General features: G+C 37.3%; 1 protein-coding gene across 1 annotated transcript in view; it reads right to left on the bottom strand.

The window, feature by feature from the left end:
• The window catches only part of LCLAT1 (lysocardiolipin acyltransferase 1), a 113,254-nt gene that overhangs the window by 75,270 nt on the left and 23,150 nt on the right, over nt 1-14,834 (bottom strand). The window lies entirely within an intron of this gene.

The following is a 14,834-nucleotide window of genomic DNA, read 5'->3' as shown; positions in this document are numbered from 1 at the left end:
GAGAACACCAGCTACATTAAACTTTTGTCCATTATCTTTGTCTGTGGTAAAGTACTAATGCTACTATTTTCTAAAGACAGGAAACTGCTTTTCTATTTCTCCATCCTGTTTCTTCTTGCTAAACACAGCATTGCAGAAACTCATCTTCCCCATCTAACAAGGGTCTATGTGTGACCTTCCTCAGAAACCACTCAAACCTGGCCAGACTGACCAGCCCTTTCAAACACCAGTTCACCTTTTCATCCCAACAGGGCAGGCAAGCAGTGGCTGAAACCTCCTGACCCACTCTGCCTTAGAGAACTCATCACTTTTTGAAGTCTGCTGTACTTCAACTGCCCTTATCAGTTATTTTCCAACTTGCTGCACCAAAAAGCCAATAGCCTTTGGTTTTTAAGGCATAGTCTAGACTTGAAATATTTCAGTGTCTGTGCTATCAGCTACACTCTCTTATTATAAATTGAAATGTACAGTACACTGAGCCTCTTAGTGCATTATGGCAGAACACTCAGCAATCCTCCAAGCATTTGTAATAGCTGCAAGCTTTCACAATTTAGCAACTACTACCAGCTATGACAAAGCAAATGTGGAAATATCAATTCTCTAAATTAGGGCCTAAAAATAGACTGTTTTCATCTATTTAGGACTCAGCCAAATGTTTATAAAATCAAAGGTTAAGCAGAAGTCACTTTTTAGTCTCTTTACTGAATTCCTTTTTTTTGACAGGCTATTTTAGAAATTATAAGATCTCAGATAGACAGGACTTCAGGACAAGAAAAACAGGAAGCTGGTGGGTTTAATTTTAAAATGAGCAATGGAAAAGTAATCCATTAAGCTTTGTGTACTGTAACATACATGATTTATCTCAGACATGGTTTTGCACAATGTCCATAGCAATGATGTTTGCACAGCTAAGTATTTGAGAGTCAAGAAATGGCAACGCTAGGGTTCCTAGCAGATGAAATTTGCTTCTGCTACTTCATGTTGACAAGTAACAAGAAAGTAGCTCTGCTCTGACATACTTCTAGGTTTAAACAATTTACTAAACAGTATGGTATTTGGAGAAAGGCCGAGAAAAGAGGCCATGTAAATTTGTTAATGCAAGAAGGATACAGGAAGCTGTATTTAACTCGACTTCTGCGGCATAGTAAAACAAGCAGCACTAAATACAAATGTTTGCTGATAGCTATGTCAGAAAGATTTTAACACAATGAAATTTGAATTCAGACAAACACACTATTTATATCCTGGAGTACAGAGCTCTCTCTTTACTGCCAAAAGCAGGAAATAAATACCCACTTGTCTATACATATGCACACACTCAGTAGGATCAATTCTGACACACCAAGGGAACCTTGAAGAGCAAGGCACTGAAAGAAATGTTCTACCTGACTTTTTCTATTTGTTATTGCAAACCTCTGTGGGGAAAGTCCAAGATGAAGGCAGAAGAGGACCAAAAAACCCAAACCCAAAAACCCAGAAAAAAAACAGGAACAACAGAAAGGGGAGGGGGGGGAAAGCATTAGTTGCAGCAAGACCAGAAGAAAGAGCCTTCTCCTGACATCAAGATTTGAGACCTACTGCAAAAGGCAGCAGACAGAATTAAAATTCTATGTGCTTGATCTAATCGGGCATTTTTTGAGGAACAAACACATCTAAACAACTGAAAACAGCTTTAAGACAGATAAAATTCACTTGCAGACTTAGAACATGAGTCAGGCTTCAGCCAGCTGCTCTAGTCCTCTGTGAAGCTCTCAGAGCCACCAGTCATCAGCCAGACACAGTGACTTTGGCCAGACAGACACACAGGCTCCAAAAGGCTGCCAGACACCAGGGATGGAGGACACACTCCAGTGCCAAACACCTGACTGCTGCACACAGGTACCCACAGAGCTAATGAGAGGAGACATTGCTCTGTCATCCTTCTAGACTCTTAGGAAAGCAATGTGTGTCGCTTATTTAGGGGCTGGTCCTTCTCTCAAACTATTACACACAATCTAAGATGCATGGGGGAAAAAAATTGTATTTTCTGTGAAAGACAGTCTCATAAACACTTTTTTTTTCATTTGTTTGTTTTAGATGAAAAGTTTTGGGCTATGGAAAAGATCTGAGGACATTCTGAATTCTCTCTTCTTCAACCAGCACCCCACCAGCACTTTCTTTAACATTCCATTGTATACATTATAAGTTATAGTGAATTCCAGGGGATTAACCACTGTGGTGTTTATTTCTAGATACAAAAGATACCACCTGAGTTTTCAAGTGATGCCATTTATCACTCTTAAAGCCACATTTTTAGAGTGATACATACCATATTTTGCTTATTGCTTCTATGTAACACATTATGTATTTTTACACATGTATATATGCATTTATCTAGAATAATGGACAGATTTTGACTTTGTCTCTGAATTATCTCCACCACAATGAAGGGGAGAAAGGGAAAAAGTTCCAGCAGCTCCAACTAGGAGTGCAGTGCACAAGTTTTAAGGGTTGAGGATGCAGGGCTGGCACACCCAGGCTGTTGTACCCACTTTAGCATCCCAGACACTTACCACCAAAGACAACAGGGACGGGACTCTATTTTTACCCTTTTGCATTCCTCAGCCCTTAAATACCTACCTTAGAAACAAACTGTCTCTAAGATATGTCAGCCATCCCAGATCCAACATCTGCATTCAGCAAGAGAAGCAACAGCCACAAATCAAGACAAAATACATGCCTGTAACCTCAAAACATGATTAAAAAACAGCCAAAGAAAGAGTACTTAATGAGGACTTGTAAAATGATCTAAAGCAAATTGGAAAGTCTCAAAACAAAGAAAATTGGAGTTGACTCATGTCAGAGATGAGACACCCAAGAAATGAATTCAAGTATTTAACAGGAAGCCTGAGGAGAACCTAAGCATTTTCATTTTCAAAGTACAGAAATATTCTCTTACTGCTATTGACAACTATCTCCTTCTAATGCAGCAATCACTCTGAACACTGGATTTAACATGTAGGATGACCTTTATGTACCTTAAAGCCACTTTCCATTTGCTGTGTAGGTCAGAGCTGTGGGGAGACAGTCAAAATGATTTTACAGTTCAGACTGAAAGCTGCAAACAGTGATAAAGACAGCACTCCCATACTCAGCTTGTAGCTCTTCATTTATTTTGTGGCAGAACGCCAAGTTATTGGGGTACTGTACTTCACATGTTCTTGTTGCCATAGCAGAAGGAAAACATGCTCTGTCTCCAGGTAACTGGAAAAATAATTCTTAAAATACAATTTTTGCTTTCTATTTCAGTTAATTTGAAAGATTCTTGGCTACAAGGGGACGAAATACTTTCCCAAACAGTTTTCGCAAACTTCATTTTTATTAGAATATTTACTTGAAATTATTTTGATATTCTATGCAAACAAAATGTTTGCAGAGTAACACAAAGCAAAGGTGCCTTCCTGTGATCGGATTTTGGCTTGTTTTGTTAAACATTTAAATGCTTTTAATGAAGGTACACCTGAAATGACAGACAAACCACAGCTTATTGTGATGGTGATGATGCTCATGATGATGGTGATAATGATTTAAAAAAGTTTTAAACAGCCTGTTCTCTACAACAAAACTTTTCTTCACAACTGCTTCTGTGGCCTGTAAGTGAGCAAAGGATGCAAAATAAGTTTATCTGAGAAGAAACAGAAAAATTCTAAACTTGGAGATCTAGAAGTTTCAGTACAGTCAAGACTCACCACCACTATTCACATTTCCTTAATAGCTCCTGGCTAATTCAAAGTTCTTGTACAAACAGATTAATTAATCTTCCAGGTTCAGTGTAAAACAAGATTTTAACCTCAGCATAGCATTGAGCAATACTATCTGAAAAACAGAGCTAGCAGCCTGATAACTAGACAAATTTTCAAGCACTTAGTACTATGAAGTGAGGAAGTGAGGTTTTAATACACCACTGAAAAAAATAAAGAAATGTTCTTCAGTGCCAATAAAGTAACAGTGTATTATTATTGGTCAGCACATTTCCATTCAATCAGCACAGGCAATAAAACTGTTCATTAGTCTTCAAAACCTGATTGGGGAATACTAGGCACTGGATTTAATGCTTCTTCCAGTAAAAAAGGTAAACATCTTCAATTAAAATCAAGCAGAAACTCACACAGACAGCCAGTGATGCCTCCTCTCTAACAGCTTTGCAAAGAAAGCCAGCACTTGACTACAAACTGACTTAACTTACTTCTGCACTTCCTCCCAGCAGGGCAAGCGAAATAGGTGAGCTGGAAATTCCAGCTCCCATCTTCAATTTTGCTTTTGGAAACATAATTTCCAAATCAGAAGACACAATTTTCACAGAAATTTTTAAAACCTTTGATCTGGGTGATGTGAATTGAAGTTCCAGGAGATGGGAAAGAGGGGAACAAAGTATGCCAACTACTAAGGTGTCCATTGAACAAACCAGAAAATGAATGACCCAAACTTTTACTTGTTTTCTGTTTTTTTAGGTTATTAAACAAAATCATCTAGACCAGAGAGCAGATGGACAACCTGTCCAAGCTTTAGTGATGCAAATAATGAGAGGTCTGAGCAGGTGGCCAAGCGACAAAACATCAGCTAAGCAAACAACGTTTCAGTGGAAATGACACATCCTAGCAGAACGTTTCATGTCCAACAAAATCACCACGCTTTTCTATTTGAGCATTTTATGGTTTTCTACCATAAAAGCATTTCAAAGGAAATTTTTATCAATTCTTGCACCCAGAGCAAGAAACTAGTTTCTGTGTAGCACCGTATTTAAAAAGAAACTTGCTCGCAGCAAGTTCATGTAGACTGACTCAGTTGTATTTCCAGATCTACAACTCACCCTGTCTCTTTGATCATGTAACTTCTCACTTGTGCCTCAGTTAAAAGAACTGCAGAAATAGAAGAGGTTTGAGGGGAAGCAATGGCAGGAGGAAGCTGAACTATTAATTGCAGAGACATCCACTCTAATCAGAAGCACACACAATACAGACAAGAAGATCCATCAGTCTCCACAGAACTCTTTATGAACTACATTTTATTTCTGATCCTTCTTTTGGGCATGTCAGTATTTTAAGAAATATACAAATATGGCACAGATAACTGTCACTGAAAAAATATGAGAAGAAACAGACACTTGACCACTAAAACTACTTCCTTTTTATTCAGTTCTTGCATTGAAAAACTTAAGAGATACATGCATCATAAAACAATATAGGATAGGGCAATTAAAGGTAATTATCATCACAATCCACACCCCTGATTCTGCATAACAGAATAGTAGGTATTAGCTTACACATGCACAAAATAAAAAGTACAACACTTAATGAGCAATTTCCGTAAATTTTACAAATAAAATATGATTATTGCTGCATCTTACAATTTATTATCTCTTTTACTTGCCAAGGCTTAATCTGACTATTATAATTCAATAAAATATTTAACAGAATATTGAATTTGCTCTTCCAAATAATTGTGTCTTTCCAAATGCAAAAATCCTGGCTGAGATTCTTTGCAGTGCAGCCTTTAGACACTGTAAGCAGATAATTCAGTCAGGATACAGACATCAAATCAGTCTGATGCTTTCTGACCCTCATTTACCTGTTCTCTTTCCACTGTTGCTCCAGAAAACCATTAGACTAATAAAGCTTGAATGAGAGCATGAGCTAAGGTATTTGAAATCATTTGTAAGAGGGTATCATGCAATAGCTACAGCTGCTTCCTGAAAAAAAACAAAAAAACCCCAAAACCCCAATGATTTATGGAAAAGTAGCTTGCTTTTATTTCTTACTATAATCAGAAAATGTAGATGAATTGACAAATTTGAGCTGCTGTGGGAAGAACTGCACAAGAACTTTTGCACCCAAAAGCTACCTCATTTTTTTTGTTGTGCATATTGCACAGACACAAATAATTTTGATTTACTTCTTCATGGCTTTCCATGCATAGAGCTGTGCTCTGCACCATCCATCAAGCTGCTGGGGCCTCACAAGCCAGTATTAAACAACAACCAATATAAATAGAGTGCCCTGGCTGACAAGTCATCAAGAATAGGTTTGGCAGATGAAAAACAGCTGCTGTATTCCTACCATCCCATCTTTAAGTAAAATAAACAAACAAAAAACCAACATAATCTTGCAACAAACACAGAGCAGAGTCATTTTTAGGGGATTATTAAGTACATTGTATAAAACCTGCAGGTCAGCTCGAGGCCCAGACTGTTTTGCAGAAAAGTTACTTGTGGCCAACAGCTGGCAAATCTAAGTCCTCTGGTTTTCAAAGTCTATAGCAGACAAAAACACTGACCAACACTGATGGATAACAAATCCAAGTGAAAATTATGAAAAACAGATAAAATGTTCCACTTTGTAACTGGAGATGTTACAAACAAACCAATAAATCACTTCGTTTTATCCCTGCATAGGAGCACCCCAACACTTTAGTTCAGAGCTATTCTTGGTGGGAAGGGGTGACATTTATAATTTCAGAAGTGTCTATTTCACAATAAAATCCTCAGTGGGGGGACAGAAATAAAGAACTTCATGCTGAAGAACAGTTACTCAAATAGAAAACTAGTAGTTTTCAGAAGAGTATCTTTAAATCTCTGCCACTGGCATTGAACTAAAAATCACTCTCAGAGAAGGATATATCCATGAAACTTCTAATGGTTTTTTTGCCCTCATCAAGACAGAATTTTCTCATCAGGATAACAACTCAGAAGAAATACAGGAAAGGCATATGAACAGAACTCATATAGCCTATGAAAACCAGTGACTATGAAAACCAGGACAGTAACAGCATGACAACTTATGCAAACTCGTGTTACTCAGAGAGTGCTATCATGAAATTAAAAAAGGGGGATGTAAGACTTTCAGAGGCCTTAAGCAAGGTACCCAACTTGGAAAAAGCTTCATTGAGACCTCTGCATTTGTGACTATCCTTTACAAAAACTTCTCTGTTTTAAAACAGAATATATTAACCCAAATAACTCCTCCTTTTCCAGCTATAATGTATGCTGCAAATTAATTTGGTTCTGGATAGATATTACTGCAGTGTGGTTTGTTTTTCTTACCTAATGCAGCTTTTTTCTTTTTTAGTATCTTTTGTACTGTGACAGTCATCACCTATAGAGCAACATTTGCTAAAGTAATTTATTCCTTTTTTCAGTAGCACATTGTCTGCTACAAAAGTTCAGCAGGCCCCATGCTAAAAATCTCAACAGCAAACTGACTGAAACCAGTGAGTTTCCACCTAAAATCAGCTGCAAAATCAGATTATGGATTTTATCTACTCTCAGAATTGTTAAATGGCTGAAAATAAAGACTAGACGCTTATCTTCATTTGCCCACCATGTAAGTCATTCTGGCTCAACAGTACTTAGATGAGAGATGGAGAAGAGCATCTACAGACAAATTTATGTCACTATTTTTTAAAATAATAATAAAGATAAATTGCTACCATCAATGGAATGTAACTCTGCCAAGCCTCTGAGTCTGTGCAACTGCCTCAGGCTTTTTAAAATGTATTTCCAAGACAAATATCAAAGAAAAAACCATTTGCAAATCACGTTAAAAATGTTCTAGCCATTTAATCGGAAAATTCCATCTGAGAGCTTGAAATTTTGCAGGGCTGCCTTTGTGTCAGGAGTACACAGCACCCTGAAACATACTTACACATCAGCAAGTACCACAAGTTTATAACAACTTTAAAAGTCACATAAATTGTAGTTTTCTAGTAAGCTGTGCTTACAGGTTGGCTGCTTTCCAAGGTAAGCATAGAACAAACAATAGATGGGTTACCTGGCAGGCTCCGAAGCAAAAGAAGAAAAATGCAGCAGTTCTGCAGAAAATTTATAAACGTTTCATTCCCACTAGAAGCAGTAGAAAGAGTTTATTTGCATTTGCTCCTTTTCTGGACATGAAATCCTGTTTTCAGTCTATTCTGTTGTGGTATAGATCAATATCCAAAGCATTATAGTCAAAACCCACACGTTGCCAAACTACCATCCCACTATGAACTAAGAATATTTCTGCTTCAGGACCTTACAGTCAGAGATGAAGATCTGCTGTGCTTTTCAGTCTTCTAGACAACAGCCTTCACATCTCGATTGCACAGCTCACCAGTAAGATCAGTCAACAGCATATCTGGATATTTCTAAGATTACATTATAAACCACTAAGAAGCGTAGCTTTAACCCCATCTTCAGTTTTGCAATGCTCTCTTTCCGTCAGCTGCAGCGGGAAGTTTTTCTCTTCTGACAAGACTCCAAAGGGATGTCCCCAAGGCTTCAGGTGGATCCAGGTCTTCAAAGCCATTTCTGGCAGAGCATGTCAGGGGGTAAACCATCAGCCTTGTGCTGTGCATGGATGCAGGCTGTGCCTGGGAAGACGCACAACTGACTTGGTCCATCTGTACTTGCGCTAATAAAGCTCCGTGGCTCAGCAGGGATTCTCACGGAGCAGCCTGATGCAGACATGTCGCCTCTGCTTCCAGGGCTACTGAAACTGATTCTATAAAACATTTTTCTTCAGACTCAAATGCTCCCAAAGCCAGAAAATGTCTCACCAGTACAGTATAATAAAGAAATTCATGCTCTTTGTTAAAGCTGAATGGCTTTGGTCCCTCAAACACCTACAAAGATACAAGCAACCATTTGATTCTCACCTGTAAATTTTTTGGCATCTGGATGCAAAGGATCCAGTGCTATTGACAAATGAGTAACAGAACATTTTGCATGTACATTTATCAAGGCCATTTTAGCCTATAACAAATTACCAGTATAGGAAGCTAAATAAAGCAATTCAGTGCTGAGATGTTTATCTGCCAGCGCTTATGCAATACTTTACTAAGCTGCCAAAAGACAAACAGAAAAAAAAAAGCAACATCTAAGACTAGGACTTTTAGCTTTTTAGCCTTTTATTATGTAAAATAGTAGCTCACTTGAAACAGAACTCAGTTTCTAATAAAGTTTGCCAGAACTGAAAGGAGCTTATAAAAATAATTAGAAGTGGTTTAATAGGTGCTGCATTTCCCATCACAAAGACCAAGTCAACGTACAGTAAGAATGAGCTTCAAGTCAGCTGCAGGATACATTTGGCAGTTGCAGATTCACTAGACAGACATGCTGTGGCAAACACATAGATGCTAGGCAATCCAAGAACAAAGTATCCATGAAACAATTACAGAGCAGCAGTGACCTAGTCAGGGAAATAATCTATTATAGCTACTCAGGGACTACTAGATTTTACACATGTGAACAATGCTCCGGCTTAACAAGAGCTATTAGGAAAAAAGTGGGGGAAGAAGGAAAGCTTGCAAGAGCTACAGATAAAGAGACTCTCAACAACATCTGGGGCATTTTTACAGACCAACTGACCCCCCTTCCAGTCTCAGACTAAGTACCACTGATGTTGCTACAAAAGTGCCTTAAAAGCTGAAAAATGATAGGGAAAGAAACAAAAAGACAGAACTTTTAAAAGACCACTGAAGCAAAAAAAGAAAATTGTTTGCATCATTCAGGAAACTACACTGCTCATACCTAGAGAACGAGAGGCCAAAAGATAAATAACACCCTGATCTACACCAAACCTATCATGTGGAGGATAAAGGAAACAGGTGACAAGGCAGAAATAGTCTAGAGAAGGTTATTTATTGGTATCCCCTTTCCCCCTTAAAATAAATAACAGCAAAAAAAGAATCTAAGAGGAAATGCAATGAGTCAATTTTTGCACTAGATAAACTCTATCCAAAAAAGGAAGATACTGTCCAAATCTGGCTGTGCAGGTCATGCTACCAGAAACATCTAAACCAGGAATCTTCTCACACAGTTTCTACAGTCATGAAACATGTTTAACATGAGCTGTATCTAGAATTTTCTTTAGGGCCAGAAAGATCTAGCAATTCATAATGAAGTTTTTTTTTCCTTTTTTTTTTCCTTTTCTCTTGCTACAAGAATCTCTTCCAAGAAGACCTAGTATTGCCTCAGTTATTTCCAAATGGGAACACACCCTGTTATGTGTTTCCCCTTTTACCAAGGGCCCTGACCTTTCAGGAAAAAGATTATACAAAATCACAGAATTCCTGGAAAGAATTTGCTCTTTCTGATTAACATAGTAATATCACAGAAACAGAAGCAAGAAGAACTTATCTTCAAGGCATAAAACATGCTCATTAGTAAGTAACTGGGCAACAGACTAAGGATATATGTGAGAAAGCATGTTTCTAGTGGCATTTGCAGAAGAATTCTCAAATGTAATCACAGCTCTTGAAATGCTTTTAATGAGTTCATTGCAATGGACACTGAGGAAGTGATATTTTTATTGGGGAAATTATAAATTATGGACTTGTCAAAAATAGTTGCTTGTGATGTGCCACTTCCCTCTCTTCCTCATCAGGTGGATAAGGGTCATCTGAAAGCAAACACAATCTCTCTCCCTGGGTCATCTGAAAGCAAACATAATGCTGAAATTCTCACTGTGGTTTCAAATAATCAAAGGACAGTATGCTTTTACTTACTGGGACACTTTGCATTCCAACACTACAGCCTCCAGAAAATTACTCCACCTCAAATATGACTGCAACACATGCTCAAATTAAGAAAAAATACCACAAAAATGAGTACAAAACTGAACACGGAAATGCCAGCATTAAAATAAGAGCATTGACTATGAAATATTCTTATGTTCCAGAGTTAAGTGACATTTTTCATCTGAGCAAGGAAGAGACAACTATATTCTCCTACACTGAGATGTTCAGCTCTGAAATATTTTTGTTACCAGCAAGACCATTAAAAAACAGCTTGATAAACAAGAGCAAGAGCAGTGATAGCAAATGATGCAACACAGAGATCAAAGACCTGAAATTACACAGTATCACTTGGAACCTATTAAAGTCATTCATTTATGCTAACATAAGTAAATACATGGAAACTATTTAGAGAAACTGTGGTTACATAATCTTTATCAAACAAGGGACAGAAATATTGTTTCACCCCTTTCCTAAAATGTTATGAATTAATTAACTGGCAGTTGGGTCAGCTTGTTGTCTTTCCCAGTAGCATAAACCCAGACAGTATGTAGGGATGCCTCTTTCCAAGCTCATGGGCAGAATGAATAGTATGGGAATTTCTGTTCTAGTGGAGGCACTAAATGAAGATACACTCACTCCTATGTCTTAACTCCTACTGAGCAGGGTTTCACACCTAATTCTCCAAAATGGCACTGAAATAAGAGCCCCAGTGACAAGGAAGGTCTTGCTCTTCATAGTTCTGACTTTTCCCCTCAGCAGATCCACCTTGAACAATGACTGAGGGAGTGACATCTCTGAAAAAGTTAGCTGTGATTGTTAAGCTAAAAAATCCAACTTTCACTGGGGAACATATGTGGATGCTTCTGAGTGCTTCCACCCTTAACACTACATATGATTTCTTTTATATACTTTGATCTGAATTTATACAGGAGCACTGGCTTCCCATGAGGGTAGCTCTTAATATGTAGATGGCTTTAAAAGCTCTCCTTAGAAATGCACAAAGCATTATATTGTTTTCTTCAAAGATTAATAATACATTTAAAGATTAAATAGAAGATAAAGTCTGCAACTTCTACTATGGTATCTACAAATATGCTGTGAGAAAAATCCCTGGCTGTTACAGTACCAGTTATATATTTGGATTAACACAAATAACTTAGAAGAAGGCAGTAATTTCTCAAGGCTAAAATATGTTATTTTAAATTTAACGTGAAGTTGCCTAACATTCAAAACCTTCTTCTCACACAAATAATTTTCACCTGCTCCTGCTGTTGTTGCAAATGAACAGCCAGGGAGAGGACAGAAAGAATCAAAACAACTCAGCATCGGGAGTGAAGGAACACACTGTGTCAAAGGGGAAGCCTAGAGCTATTGGAAAGCCCTATACTCCAGTTAAGCAAGGCAAAACAACATGCCTTCTAACAAAGGCAATTTGAAACCAATTACAACCCAGAAGATTAATGTACTGACTCAGGCATAGATGAGCCTGAGTTTTCCACCGCCCATATTTCCCAAAAATCTTTGTCTAACTTGCGGAAGGAGGGGAAAAACTGGTTGTAAAAGAATTTTCAAAATGCAGTAAGGAGAAAATTTGAAAACAACTTGAGGAAACATGGATTCCTGCTGAGCACAGAGTTTTCAACAACAGCTAAGATTTATTATATTGAATCTTTTTTCCAACATAGATACAACATGTGTTTCCTTTCCAATTCAGCCACAGCTGAACATTTTATTGAACCATTACAATAAGAAAAGAAGCTTTCACAACAACTTTAAGAAGCTCTCTTCTTTTGGGATCAAACAGATATATTATTAAAGTAATGCCAGTAAGAGGAATCAATCATTGGACTAAGTGAAGCCAAGGATTGCTGGGCAATGAAATCTGATTATTAATTTTGATGCATTGATGAGAACATCAGAACAGAGTACTGAGGAAAATAAATTGAAGACAAATGCTCATGAAACTATTCTTTGAGTCTTTACTTTCTCTCTGCCCTGGATTTGGATATTAAGGAATGCAAACACCTTCTCCATCAATATTTAGAAAAGTTTTATGGGCAATGCATACAGTAAATTCAGTTTTTAATGGTGATATTACTACCATACTTACTATGCAATCGAAGTTTTCTTTTGTTTGTTTGGGGGTTTTTGCTATAGAGAATTGCGAACAGACAAAAAACCAACACCTTTGTGAATTTCTGCTGCAGAAGGTAAGCTAGCAATAATCACCAAACCCAGCATTTTTAGATCTTCTCCCACATTCACTAGTTTAATGATAAGACAATTTAACCCCCTTCTCAAAGAGGAATACATAACTAGTGTAATACAAACCCAGTGAAATGACACAGCCATATAAATGTTTGGAAGCAGCTGACTGGTCAAACAGCACATGGGTAGCCCTGCAGTAGTCCCACTGCATGCTGCTCTCTGTTTCCATCAGGCAAAAGATGCTGAGCTGAAGTTGGTTCTTTGAAAGGAATATCATTAAGGGATAAAAATAAAAATTTCAAAGTATCAAGGTTTTATTATAGAGCAACCCATTTTCTAACAATATCAGATAAACATTCCCTATTATTTCCTTACAGAAAGGAAAACTTTTTGTAGAATACTACAGTATTCACAATCAAATAATCTTTATTTTCTACATAAGCCACTTTTAAAACCTCTCCTTGTAAATCACATCTAATTCTAGCTTTTGGTTTTATTTTATCCCTTTTTCTTTTCTTTTTTTTTAATTAAACTTTGCTCCACAGAAACATCAGCAATTATGCTTGGTGGAATGGGGTAAGAAGTTCACACAAAACTCTCTCACTGCACAGGCAGTGATGACAGGTTCTGTTAAATATGCATTTTCTCACCTTAAAGATATTTCAGTGGAAGAGCCTGAGCAGAAGAAAAAGTAATGGTCTCTTGGCAAGCACATATAAGCTGCCATTATTGTGATGAAACATTAAACCACAAGCAGCTTCCACAGCCAGACCTGCTTATGTAAAGGAGCACATTTCTTCAAGTGTTTTAGCTTAAATAGATACTAAAGTACTTTTAAGAACTGCTTTTTAACTCAGCTTTCACCTCTTTTGTACATATATTACATTATTGTGATTTTGGAGTAAGGGTTTGGTTGTTTATATATATTTTTTTAAATCTTTGAGAAAAGATTAAATTGAAAAGAAATTAGCTGCCTTCTGCTTCCTAGCAGCAAAGTAGTACAGACTTTTTTAAATCCTGGATCAAAACTACCTCATGCAATTTTGAATTTGCCAAGCCTAGTACCAATCCATCAAAGAAGGATTTCCTTCATTTAATTTTGGGCATTTACATAAGTACCTTAAGTTGGGTCACTGGAATTATGCTCCCTCATTCCCTATCCCATCCCACTCTATTCAGTAGGCTCATCCTATAATCTAATTTCACAAAAGAAAACTGCACTTTCTCTTCCTGTGAAGTAGCAAATATACACACAGCTTATTTTCATGGAGGCTTGATCTACAGGGGGTTAATATTTTAGAACTTTTAGGTAAAATTTGCAATCACAGTAGGAAAAGCTAAAGAGGCACTTCACCTCAGTAATGCCTCACATCTCTGTGACATTAGGATCCTCCAAATGCAAACTGCCTGCTATGCAGGCAATATTTTTTCAAGTTTTTCTTGTGAGAAAAGAGTGAAGGAAAAAGGTACAAAAAAAGATGCCCTGGAAGAGTTTCCGGTTACAAATAAAAGGTTTTTTACAAGAACATATCCCTGCAGACCCACACAGCTTGGATTTCTAAACAGAATTTCAGAATGTAATGAAATAAAACCCTTTCAAGCTGTTTTGGAGAACAATCCAAGAGCCAGGCCATCAGACTCATTAACACTGAGATATGTAAAGGATGAAAAGAGACAATAAAATTGCCATTTTTCTCTTTACGTACAAGAAATGCCTAATGTGCAGAATTGTAACAAACTTCAGTGATGAAAAAAAACCAGTTTGCAAAATTAATTGCTTCTGCAAAATAGCTCCCTCTTCAGTTTTCTTTCAGTTTGATCCTGCTGACTTGAACATACGAAAAAGATGATCACTCCATCAATGCTACCAGTTTGGAAAAACTGTGTTAGATTGTGGTGGTATTTTAGTTATCATGGACTTGTACTCCTCAAAGTTAAAAGCCAGAAGATACCATTAGATCACTTAAACAAATGTTTATGGAATGCTACTCAACAACATTCAACAATAGTTGGTCTGCAAACAGGTTGTCCTGTTTGAAAATACCAGCATGTGAACCCACATCTCCCACTATTAAGCTAGTGCCCCATATTTT

This window comes from Lichenostomus cassidix, chromosome 3 (genome assembly GCF_008360975.1).
Source record: "Lichenostomus cassidix isolate B80296 chromosome 3, HeHo_3.0, whole genome shotgun sequence".
NCBI lineage: Eukaryota > Metazoa > Chordata > Aves > Passeriformes > Meliphagidae > Lichenostomus > Lichenostomus cassidix.
Note: the sequence above shows the minus strand (reverse complement) of the source record. Positions and strands in the feature narration are given on the sequence as shown.